The sequence below is a fragment of the Staurois parvus genome, unplaced genomic scaffold (genome assembly GCF_062004578.1).
Source record: "Staurois parvus isolate SC_StPar_1 unplaced genomic scaffold, SC_StPar_1.0 ptg001168l, whole genome shotgun sequence".
NCBI classification, from domain to species: Eukaryota; Metazoa; Chordata; class Amphibia; order Anura; family Ranidae; genus Staurois; species Staurois parvus.
The window spans coordinates 622,757-635,778 of record NW_028318964.1 but is presented as its reverse complement, the minus strand read 5'-3'; positions in this window follow the sequence as shown (position 1 = coordinate 635,778).

Sequence of the window (13,022 nt, the reverse complement as noted above, 5' to 3'; positions counted from 1 at the left end):
AAAAACTTGTATATGTTTTCCTCCATATATAAAACAGGTTCTTCCTTTTATCTTCTTCCATACCTCTTCTCTGTCTCCATATTTGTCGAATTGTACAACTATATCTCTCGGTCTCTCTTCCACCCGATCCCGTTGGAACCTTCCTATCCTATATACATTGTCCAATTCAAATGTCTTGGTACTGGGTTTATACATAATGGAGTTTAAAATTTTACATGTTGTCCCTCTTAGATATTCTCCTTGTGTGAGCTTTGGGACTCCTTTTAACCTAAGATTATTTTTCCTATGCATATTACCTTGTATCTCCAACTTATACAGCAGTTTTTTTGTTCTTTCCTAATCTCCATTATCTGATTTTTTAATTCCGGAATAAGCAGCTTGAGCATGTTTTTTAATTTTTTCTTCCATTTCTTCTACTCTGGATAATAAATGTCCCAAATCATTCCGAATAATCCCCATCTCTTGTTTAATAGACTTTTCCAAATATTTAAACATTTCTGCCATCTCCTTTTTATTTGGGATTTGTAGTTCTCCTTCATTTTTTCTTAGCTTCGTTCCCTCTGGTTTTTGTTGGCTATTATTATCCATTTCCACAGAAGACCTGATGCTCTTATCCAAACTGTTTTACATTATACTCCTTTCACATACCCCCTGAGATCTTTCTGGGGTCACATTTCCCTGGGACGTATATTTCCTAATCGTTCCAGATTGGGAGTGCTTAGGACCACTCCCTTTACTATTTTTACTCTTCATATTTCCTATAGATCCAGTCCCTCCTCTTTAAACTCTAGGGAATGTGCTATGATTAGTCCCTTGGGAAAGTTCAAATTTCTTCCACCCCCTTGGGAATACTCCTTTACCTCTATATATTCCTCCCCTGCTTCAACATTAAAAAATCAATATACAGGGTCAATATACAGTCCAGCCACTCTCACTCACCCTCCTTCCGACTGCTTTTTCAGTGAGGCAGTTTTTCAGGTTCCTTGTCCGATGTTCAGGATTCACTCCTGTCTTTATTCCCTCTCTAGGGGGATTCCTCCGGGTCCCACTCTTCTTCCTTTACCCGCTCTCCTTTACAGGTGGCAGGCAGGGTGCTTTTCTGTTGAGTCGGCGTCTCCCCGGCTCCTTAAGATGCCGGGCGGCTTTTTCCTTTCCCCCTCTACAGGGACCTGTTCCTGAGTATCCGCGCTCGCAGCCCATCAGCGAGAGAGCCGGCGCCCCCCTCCGCTCGGGAACGCCGGCCTCTCCCCCCCCAGCACTCCCCCGCGGGAGGCCGTGCGACCGCCCCGAGTCCCCCGGGCCCCAAGGAGCCCGCCGCCCCGGATGAAAAGCTCCAGCCATCCCACTGCAGCGGCCCCCAGAAGCTCTGTCCCCCCCACCCCCCCGGCAGGATCCCCCCACCCACAGGCAGGGCCCAACAGCATCCTCAGCAGCGTTTACAGGGCACATTGAGGGGAAGGTGGCTGCCTTGCGGAGAGTGCTCACATCACTCTCTCCCTTGCCGCCATGATCAGGCTCCTCCCTTGCAGGACCAAGAGTATCTAATGACATTAACGGGCGGCACCAGTGTGCCTCACCGTATAGAACTCATTACCCTCCAATAAATAATTCAACATATCAGAATGAAGGTCGAAATTCTGCCCTGGTTCATTTTTTAGGAGAAGGAAGCTCACACAAGAGAAGCGTTCGAACAGAGGAAAAAAGGGGAGGGAAAAGGGTTAATAAACCCAAAAAAGAGGAAACTCAAAAGGTAAAGACATTTTTAACCTTAGTGGGAAGGTATTAACCTCCCAAGAGTTAGAGCTTTTAGACAAAGGGTTAAAATATGCACCCAGTAATAAGTTGGATAAATTCCGCACATATATCGACCTACATAAATTTGCTAGATCAGTATCTCTAAAGAAATATTTCATTATGAACCCTATCACTAGGTGTTACGGATCCGCCAGGTGGTACCTCTGGCAGCCCACTAGGCGGAATCACCCGGAGCGTGGAGTCTAAGTCCCAGTCTGCATTTTCACCAGGGCCCCTGATGGTGGGGATGGACTTGGAGCAGAACCAGGACCAGGTCACGACCTCGAGCATTACCACCAGTGGCAGAGGGAGCCTCCAGGGGATGAGAGTAAACCAGAAGAGAGCCAGATGTGAGGAGGCCGGCAGGACCAGGCAGGATAAACCGGCGGTTGTCACTGTGGGGAATGGCGAGGTACAGAGACGGCAGGCAGAGAGTGGTCAGGTCACACGCAGGGTCAGTATCGAAGTCAGTCCGCCGAACGGTCAAACATGCCGGGGGTTCGGGATAGGAGAAGGCAGCGTAGTCAGGGGCAATCCGGGTCTAATATCACAGGGCACAGGAAACTTCAGATAACAGGTCAGACCTTGCGGCGATTTATGACAGTGCAGGGCATCTGTAAATATTGCGCCCTGCACTGTCATTGGCCGCCCAGGGCGCGCCCCCGGGCTGTCATTGGCCGCCCGAGGCACGCCCGCGGCTCCTACTGTGCATGCGCGGCATTTTGTCAGCCGCGGCCCGCCGGGACCTGGTGCTTGTGTCCCGGCGTGAGCCGCCGCTAGTGTGCGTGCGCCGGGGACGGAGCCGCGGCGGTCCCTGACACTAGGAATATATCAGATGGGACCACTCACTCTAATTTAAGAAATGCATCTTTATTCAATCTCCCTCCCCAATCACAAAGTTATATTAATGCCTTTAAGGAGACGACACTTAAAGACCTGGCGTCTGTTAAGATAAAAAATTACAGAGACCACCAAGGCTCCTCTAAGGCTATAGACTCCCTCTTGGAGCGAAAGGACTTAGTTATAAGGCCTGCAGACAAGGGGGGCGGAGAGGTGCTTTTGAGTAAAGATGATTATACCAAGGAGGTTCACAATATCCTTGGCGATAGAGATACATATTGTCCTCTACCCAAAAATCTTCTGATTGCTTATAAAAAATCCCTCAAAAGTATCTACTAAAGGTTACCATGACAACATAATAAATAAGAAAGAGAGAGAATTCTTATGCCCTTCGGCTCCTAGATTACCCATAATGTACACTCTCCCAAAAATACATAAAAATTCAGGGAACCCTGCTGGCAGACCTATCATTAGCGGGATTGGATCTCTGTGCCCAAGAGCCGGAGAATACATTGACTATTTCCTACAGCCATTAGTACAAAACACACCCTCTTACTTGAGGGATACCAAACAAGTGTTACAGGATATTAGAAGCCTTTCAACTGATGAGGACACTTTTTTAGTCACTGCCGATGTGGCATCTCTTTATACTAGTATTGATCACTTTGAGGGTATGCAGGTCATTAAATTTTATCTTAATGAATCCACTTTACCTGTTTTACATCAAAATTTTATCCTTACGCTTTTAGACTTTGCCATGACCAGAAATTATTTTTGGTTTGATGGCACTTTTTATTTACAAACAAGGGGCGTGGCTATGAGAGCTAAATTTGCTCCCAGTCTGGCCAACCTGTTTATGGCCAGATGGGAGGAGGATATTATTTACGCCAGGGAGTGGCCAGAACTGTATTTTTACAAACGGTATATAGATGATATTTTGCTTGTCTGGAAAGTTGATGAGCAAACATTAACTTTTTTGGGACTCTCAATAATAACACCCTAAACATTAAGCTAATGTTTGAATATAGCATAACCAGTGTAAATTTTTTAGATCTAACACTGATGAATTCAAATGGCACTGTTGCAACTTCATCCTTCTTTAAAGCAACAGACCGTAATAGTTACATTCCCATAGGAAGCTGCCATTATCCTTTATGGCTTTCTAATATACCCAAAGGCCAATTCCTCAGAATAAGAAGAAATTGTACCTCCCTGTATACTTACATAACCCAAGCCTCTGTCCTTAAAAAACGATTCATGGAAAAAGGTTATGAAGAATTGTATCTTACCCAGACCATGCAGGAGATAGCTAATATGGACAGAGAATCTTTATTGGCTGACAATACATCACAAAAGCCAGCTAAAATTTGTCCCTTTGTCACCACGTTCTCTAGACAGTGCAAAACGTTTTCCAGGATAATAAATCGGAATTGGAAAATCCTGAAAGCGGATCCAGTTTTAACTGAGATCCTACCGGATAAACCTGAGATCATTTACAAAAGAGCCCAATCTCTTAGAAACCTTATAGCCCCTAACATTACCGACCCACCTAAACAAGTCTCTTTCTTTGGCAATATGGTTGTTTTTTCCCATGCAATAAGTGCATCATTTGCACATGCAATGGGAGAAGGAAAAAGAAAGTCGTAAACTTCATGTCGACTACCACTGGCAAGACTTTTAAGATTAAGAATTTTTTATCTTGCCACAGTAGACATGTTGTTTATCTTTTACAATGCCCTTGCAACAAGCAGTATATTGGACGTACTACAAGGAGATTGAAATATAGATTACAAGAACACGTTAGTAATATGAAGAAAGGCTACAAGGAACATTCACTCTCCATGCATTACAGAATACATCACAATAGGGATCCATCTTCATTGATTTTTGTGGGGATTGATGTAGTACAAGCCCATTGGAGAGGCACCAATAAAAGAAGAGCGGTGTCACAGATGGAAACCAAATGGATTTTCCAGATGGACTGTATGCACCCAAAAGGGACTCAACATAGAAGTGGACATCAACTGCTTTATTGATAACAGTTGAGTGGTTTACGTAGTTTTTAGCTTATATATTCCATACTGATTTTGTTTCTGGCCTTGGCAAAGTCTATATTTATATATACCATTTTATATATATTTTTGAATAATTTTATATTATTATTATTTTATATGCTTAAGGAAACGGTTATTGATTCACATTACGGATTCTACTTTAAGTGTGATTTTATATTATCTATTAGTTATACATTATGTGATGCGTAACAGTATCTGCACTTTTTAGGAGCAGACATTCATATTTGCATGAATTAATTCAGTTTTATATATTATATATGGATTGTGACAGTAGGCAGGTGAAATCACCTGGTTGCGTCCTGGATGGACGATACATTTGTCCGAGGTTCAGGCTTTATGGGGATTTGTTCCACTAGAGGGAAGTGCTGAGTCCTTCTGCACGGAGGTAATGAGCCCAGCTGAAGGTAGTGGGCTCATTAAGACCTGTATAAAACTTCCCAGAGTGCTTAGGGAGTTGCTCCAACCTGGAACCAGATCTGTGTCTGAACTGACTGGGGAGCTGACATCTTATCTGTGTGCAGAGAGACCAAAGCCTGTGTGGCTAGCCTCCAAGTATTAGCAACTAGGTATAGCAGCAGGCTGTACCTAGTGGGTAGCTAGGGAAAGCTGTTGTTGCAGTAAGTAGCAAAGTTGGCCAGGATTTATTTTGATGTTTCTTTTTGGTTTACCATTTTTCTGTAAATATTGTAAATAAATTGCACCTGTTTGTTTTCACCTCCACTGTTGTTGTGCTGTGCCTGTCTTTTTGTGTTGTGCACCCATCCAGGGGGGTCACACACACCCGCTGCCGAGCTAACCCCGTTACATATGGTGGAGAATGCGGGCAGTTCGTGGTAAATAAAGGCCAGCATGGAGGAGATAATAAGACAGTTGGTTCTGGCAAATGCCAATCAACAGCAGGCAAATGCCAATCAGCAACAGACTAATGCAAGTCTCCAGCAGAGCATTGCAGCCCAGCAGAAAGCCCTGGAGGCCGTCATGAAGCAGCTCCAGCAGAGGCAGCAGACTGAGGCTGGTGATGATTCTGGTAAAACACCATCATTTTTTGTGGGCCGTTTATTGCCAAAAATGACTGGAGATGATGATCCGGAGGTGTTTCTAACCACCTTTGAAAGGACTGCTGAAAGGGAAAAGTGGCCTAAAGAACAGTGGGCTGGATTGATGGCCCCATTATTATCTGGAGAGTCGCAAAAAGCTTACTATGACCTGGAGCCGGACCAGGCCAAAAACTATGATGTGCTAAAAGCGGAAATTTTGGCCCCGTTGGGTGTTACCCTCGCTGTCCGTGCTCAGCGGGTACATAACTGGACTTTTCGGCTTGGGAAACCTCCCAGGTCACAGATGTATGATCTCATTCACCTGAGCAGGAAGTGGCTGCAGCCAGAGACTTTGACCGCCCCAAAAATTGTGGAACGTGTCGTCATGGATCGGTTCCTAAGGTCTCTGCCTAATGCTATTCAAAAGTGGGTCAGCCATGGAGACCCAGAGACCGCAGACAAGCTGGTGGATCTAGTGGAGAGATACTTGGCTACGGAGAACCTGACCTCCTCTTCCAGAGGCTCACGGACTTTCCACCCTAAGACCAGACCATCCCCAGCGGCGGGTAAGATGATTCCAAGGGGTGAGGGTGGAGAGAGTGAGAGGGTGGGAGTATTACCCAATGTCTGGCAAGAGCGGCCAGGAAGGCGAAGGCCGCAAGAAGCGGTGAAAAAAATTATTTGTTACCGCTGCCGGCAAGAGGGACATATTGCAGCCAATTGCCCAGTGGTGGATGAGCCTATGCAGTGTGACTTTCTGAGCAATAGACGTCAGTCGCTGTTTGCAACAGTGGTATGCACGGCCAGTCCGGGCACTGAGAAACATTTGTGCAAGATGACTGTTAATGGAAATAATGTGGTGGGGTTGCTGGATTCAGGTAGCCTGGTAACCTTGATAAGAGAGGATATGGTCACTACAAAGGTCTCGGGGTATAAAAAGGTGGCAGTGATGTGTGTGCATGGGGACACTAGGGAGTATCCCGTGGCTACTGTGTTTTTTGAGACCCCCAAAGGTAACCTGTCTCATCAGGTAGGATTGGTGCCTCACTTACCACATGATGCCATTGTGGGGAGAGATTTTCCAAAATTCTGGGAACTCTGGGATTGTCCTGACCCCCCCACTGTCTCCCCTGCAGACCAGGAAGGGGAATCCCAGAAAGCGTCTGAGTGTGGTGAGGTCTCTCCCAAGTTCCCCTTGTCGGTACTCGCTGGGGAGACCCAAGGAGCTGGGGAGGAGCCCGCCTCTTCAGATGAAAATCTGCTGGTTGTGGAGTTCTCAGACTTAGAGGTGCATAGGGAAAATTTTGCCACTGAACAGCTGAAAGACCCCACGCTGATAAAAGCAAGGGAAAATGTAAACAGTTGCGCACCTCTGTGTATCATCCCCAAACTGACGGGTTGGTGGAAAGGTTCAACAAAACCCTGAAACAAATGCTAAGGAAGGTGGTAGATAAGGATGGAAAGGGTTGGGATTATTTAGTACCCTATTTGATGTTTGCCATCAGGGAGGTACCCCAGTCCTCTACAGGGCTTTCACCATTTGAGTTGCTCTATGGGAGACACGCCCATATCGACAAGGAAACTTGGGAAAGTGAGAGTTCTCCCCACCGGAGTGTGATTGAGCACGTTGCCCAAATGCAAGATAGAATTGCCCAGGTCATGCCTATCGTAAAGGAACATTTGGCCCAAGCACAGTTAGCGCAGCAGAGGGTGTACAATCGGGGGGCCCAGACCAGGTCGTTTGCTGAAGGAGATAGAGTGCTAGTGCTAATCCCTACGGTTGAAAGCAAATTCCTGGCCAAATGGCATGGCCCATACGAGGTGATTGAGAGAGTGAGTGAGGTGAATTACAGGGTCAGACAACCAGGAAGGCGGAAACCTGAGCAGATCTACCACATCAATATGTTAAAGGCCTGGAGGGACAGGGAATCCCTAGTTGCTGAGGTTTTGTCACCAGCGCCATCTAACTGCTTGGTTCCGGAGGTTGGGATAGCAGTCACGCTGTCTACAACTCAAAAACAGGAGGCTAAAGAGTTTGTGCTCCGCAACACAGATGTTTTTTCGGAGCTGCCGGGACAAACCTCGCGGGTGGAGCATGACATTATCACCCCACCGGGTGAAAGGGTAAAACTGAAACCCTATAGAATCCCAGAGGCTCGACGGGAGGCAATACGTGGGGAAGTACAGAGAATGCTAGATTTGGGGGTGATAAAGGAGTGCCAAAGTGACTGGTCCAGCCCCATAGTGTTGGTGCCAAAACCAGATGGGAGCTGGCGATTTTGTAACAACTTTCGACAGTTGAATAAAGTTACAAAATTTGACACCTACCCCATGCCAAGGATGGAACTAATCGACCGACTGGGAGCAGCCCGGTACATGACAACGCTAGACTTAACAAAAGGTTATTGGCAAATTCCCCTAGCTAAGTCAGCAAAGGAGAAGACTGCATTTGTAACCCCGGAAGGGTCATTCCAGTATAAAAGAAGGGGCAAGTCTGGTGCCAGCAGCAGCGGTGGGAGGTTGTGTGTCTGCTAAGCTCCTGGACTACCGTGTAGGCCTCTGCAGCCTGGGACTCAAGTGACCTGCCCAGCCCAGGCAGGGATGGAGGATCCTGGGCTTGGGTCCAGCCATGGGAGACCCCCGGAGGGGCCTAGTACCGGTCCGGATGTGTCTGCGGTGGAGGACCTGGGAATGGCCCCCAGGAAGGGGGAAGTTTACAGCTCCTACAGGGAGAGAGTGGCTGCCCGTGTACGGGCAATTGAGAAGGAGGAGGCGGTGTTGGCAAAGATGAATATGGAGCTGCGGCGGCTGAGGTCTTCCCGTGACCGTGCTGGTGGTTCCCGGCGGCAGGCCCTGAGAATCGAGGTTGAGGCCATGGTGCAGAAGGTGGCCCTCCAGGGCAAACATGTTGCAGCTCTGAAAAAGAAAAGTGGTATTCTTGGTGAGAAGTATACTAATGAGGCCCGCTTCAGGGCGGCAAGATTCAAGAGTGTTGAGCAGGCGAGAGGACCTGTGGATGATGTTTCTTCCATGGAGGACTTCCCGGAGGCACTGTTGGAGAAGAGAGGTGAGCCGGCTGAGCAGGCTGAGTTGCTACCCAAAATGGCGCCGGTTGATGTAGGAGACGCCGTCCAGGCATGCAGCCAGGAGTCCCTCCCCACTGGTCAGCAGGCGGCTGATTGGGGGACCCGGGTGGAGCAGGAGGAGTCGGTGGGAGTGTTGCAGTTCCAGGCGGAAGTGGGAGCGGACCTGAGGCCGGACCATTTCCGGTTCACGGCGGAAGTCTCTGATGAGGATGATGTAGCTATGGATACTGTTTCCCGCGGGCCGGTAAAGTCGGTGTTGCGGGAGAGGGCGGCATATGTGAAGCTCAGAAGGATCCCGGAGGACTTGCTGGGGAAGGCGGTGGTGGAGCCCGCCGAGGATGTTGTTTGGGACTCTGCTGCATCTCGCAGTGAGGATGTTGGTGGTGGTGAGGTGGTGCAATGCCCCTTGGGGTCACAGGTGTCTGCTGGAGTGGCGGGCGGAAGTGTGGTGGGCCCTGAGGTTTCCCATGCTGTGTCCCGGCCGCAGTCGGCCCTGGTGGAGGTGGGAGGGGCTTCTGAGGAGCTGTTGTCTGTACCTGATCCCCTGGGTGTTGCTGGGAAGGTCTCTGGTGAGGGTCCCCAACGGCGGGCCCCGGTGGGTGGTTCAGGTGCTGTGGCCCCGGTTGTCATGCAACCTGGTTGGCTGACTGGGGATGGTGGCCCGGGGGCGGGTCCCTCTGTTGCTAGACCCAGCTTGAGTTATTCTGCAGTGGTGAGGGGGGGACAGGAGCAGGCCAGGCCCTTGTTAAGGTCTAGGGCGGGGAACCTACCGACCTCTGCTGCCCGGCGGAATGTAGTCCAACTGAAATGGACTGGGGTGGGCCCCCTGCTGGGGTGCAGAGAGGTTATTGACAGAATCCTAGAAATGGGATTTAAAGCAACTGATATCTTTGCTTTTATTGCCCCGGTGGGAACCGGGGAGTATGACCTCTCTTTCATGAGGCCTGACCTGCTCGATCTCTTCTGGCAAAAGTATGAGTCTATTTATGTTCGTAGCCCTGCTTGGGAAGGTTTGTCCACTAAGTTATTGTCCAGACAGAATGTGGTTAAGAAAATCAAAATTTTGGTCAGGAATGACTGGGGAGGTATTGTGATGTTTTGGGTTCCCTTTCTAAAGTCCTGGACGAGAGGAAGATATGGACGGGGGGTTGGACGGCCACTGTGAGGTTGAAGGTAGAGGGGAATGTGCTGCAGCACATCCCCTCCTCTGCCTTCTTGGGTAGGGATCGTTTGATAATCTTTTACCCAGGGCAGCCGCGGGTGTGCCACAGGTGTGGGGGCAAGGGGCACTTTGCGGCCACCTGCCCGGTCATCAGGTGCTCGCTTTGCCAGGAGGTGGGGCACCTTGCCAGGGATTGTAATGTTATTCGTTGCAACCTGTGTGGGGTGCTGGGCCACTCTTATAATGATTGCCCGGAGGCACTGCATAATTTGCTAGAGGGGGAGTTGGAGGCAGAGTTGGACCGCATGGATGCGGAGGAGGCGGAGCTTGTGGCAGAGGGATCTAGGTTGCCCACTGTGGAGGCCCCGGGGGGTGTGAGGGGAGGAGTAGCGGTGGAGGCTCCAGTGGTGCCGACTTCTCTGGGTGGGAGTGTGGTAGTAGGGGGCAAGGGGAGTCCTGGGGTCAAATCTGGTCTGGTATTGCGGAGGGGGAGTGGGCTGGTGGAGGCTGCCAAGGGGGCTGGTGTGGTGGAGGCGGGGCCTAGGTTGTCTGTTTTGGCCCCTCCGGTTCTTTTGCCTGCTAGGCGTAGCGGAGGGAGTAAGGAGAGTGGTTCCCAGGGTGCCCAGGGGGAGGTGCAGGTAGGGCAGGGTAGTGCCCATGGGAAGGGAGAATGGTCAGTGGTGGGAGGGAAGAGTAGGACGGTCCTGTCGTCTGCAGGGTCGGTCTCCTCCCTGGAGGTGGAGGAGTTTCCTCTGCAAAACATGTTTGGGTCTCTATCTGGGGAGGAGGGGGATTCGAGTGGTCACCCCTCTCCGATGGAGGAAGGGAAGTTGGGGGGGTCTCAGGGTGGTGTGGTGGACCCCCCCAAGAAGATTAAGTGGAAGGTGAGGAAGCGCCTTACTTAATTACCTTGATGGCAGTTCCCGCTCCGATTAAGGTGGCGACCATTAATGTTGCCAGCCTGAAGTCTGTGAGGGCTAAGGAGAGGGCCTTATTTTTGCTCAGCGGGATTGCAGCTTATATTTTGTTTTTGCGGGAGACCAGATTGTCCAGCTTGGCCGACATACATCTGGCTAAACGGGAGGGGAGGTGTGGTCCCTCGTACTGGTCTCTTGCGGCCGAGCCTTACAGCGGAGTTGCGGTGCTTTTTACCGGCATGGTAACGTGCCGGCGGGTAATTGAGGTGGAGATCGGAAGATGTCTGGTTATGGACGTCCTTTTGAAGGGGCAAGAGCTGAGGCTTATTAATGTTTATGGGCCTCAGACTAAGTGGGATCGGAAGTGCCTCTTTAAAAGGATAAAACCTTTCCTTTTTTCGTCCCGACGAGTTGTCTTTGGAGGTGATTTTAACACCATCACTAGGCCCAAGGACAGGAAAGGCTCCAATGACAGGTTGGGATATGATAGTATTTTTTTAAACGCGATAGTTAGGGAAGCAGGTCTGGTGGATGCACTGATTAAGAGCAGCCCGGACAGCACGGGATTCACTTTTAGGCGAGGTAGAAGTGAGAGTAGGATAGACAGGTTTTTTTTGGGAGAGAACTCTGCCTTCTCGGCGCCTGAGTGTCGGGCATTGGAGTGTTTGGATCACCTTATGTTAACTTTGTCTCTGAATATTTCAGATGCTCCACTGAAGGGGAAGGGTGTCTGGAGGCTGAATTCGTCCCTGCTGGAATGCGAGAAGGTGAGACGATCCTTTGAGGATTTTTTTCAGGCTCAGGAAACCGTCCTGGAGTTCTGCAACAGCGAGTCTGAGTGGTGGGAGCTCACCAAGGTGCGGATTGGCGGGTTTTTCAAAGCCTTAGGTAAGAAGAAACAGTTTGATAGATATGTTGCCTGCCAACGCTTAAGGAGGAAGCTGGATCGTCTGGTCTCTGAGGGTGGAGATTCTGGGGCAATCTCGGAGGTTAAGCTTCTTCTCCGGAAACATCAATACGATCGGCATGCCTCTTTGGTTCTGGAAAGGGACTACGGGAAGTACCATTCGCCCGACCCTTATCAGAATTGCAAACAAGGTGTAGCGCTTAAAACGATCGGTGGCTTGAGAGATAGTACGGGATCCCTTACTAAGTCCAGGGAGGGGATTCTGGATGTCAAGGTCCTACCTTTTCCCTGAGGTTATGTTACTCCATGTGCTGGCGTCCATCTTGGATTCTGCTGTGCATGGTGGGAATCCTTTTATGCCTTCAGATCTCTGAGGTCCATCCCCCAGAGGGGCGTGGCTGATGACATATAAGCCTGTGGCCCGCACATGCTCTTTGCACTTGTTTCTTGTGTCTTTGTGTTGCTATTACTCTGTTCTGACTCTCGTGACTCTCCTGGTATCTGATTCGGCTTGTGACTTGACTATTCTTTGTATTCTCCTTTGATCTGACCCTCTGTTGCTGAACCCGGCTCGTGACCTGTGATTCTCGTCTGCTGTCCTGTACTGTTTTGTCCTGTTGTTATTGACCTCGGCCTGTCTGACTACTCTTTTGTCTCTTCCACCAGCTACATGCCATTGGCGGCGGTCATTACCGCAGCTGAGGTGTCTCGGGGGCCGCGACCTGGTTCCTGGCTGCGTCAAGTCCATCCCCACCATCAGGGGCCCTGGTGAAGGGCAGCCTGGGACTTAGACTCCGCGCCCTGAGGGACTTTGGTCTGTGGGTGGTGGTTGTCGTCAGCCAGTGCGTTACATTGTTAGGCCTGCCTGTCCGTTCCTCGGCTCCTGCCCTGACATTACACAAGTGCCATGAACCCTGACGGTGCAGGCACGCCTTCGCTCCCAACGCTAGTCGCCAGACTCGATCAACAGGATCACCTGTTGGATCAGTTCGCTCAGGCGTTGCAAACTCTGCTTGCACGCACTGCACACCTTGCTCCTGGTGCTTTTAGGCCGGTAGTCACTCCGGTGGTCTCTCCCGCTGCTTCTCCGCCTATTGCGTCCACCACCTCGGCGGCTACATCAGCAGCACCCAGAGGTATGACTGGTTCTGCCCCTCTTCCACAGCGCTTTGGGGGTGAGCCGAGTCAGTGTCGTGGGTTCCTC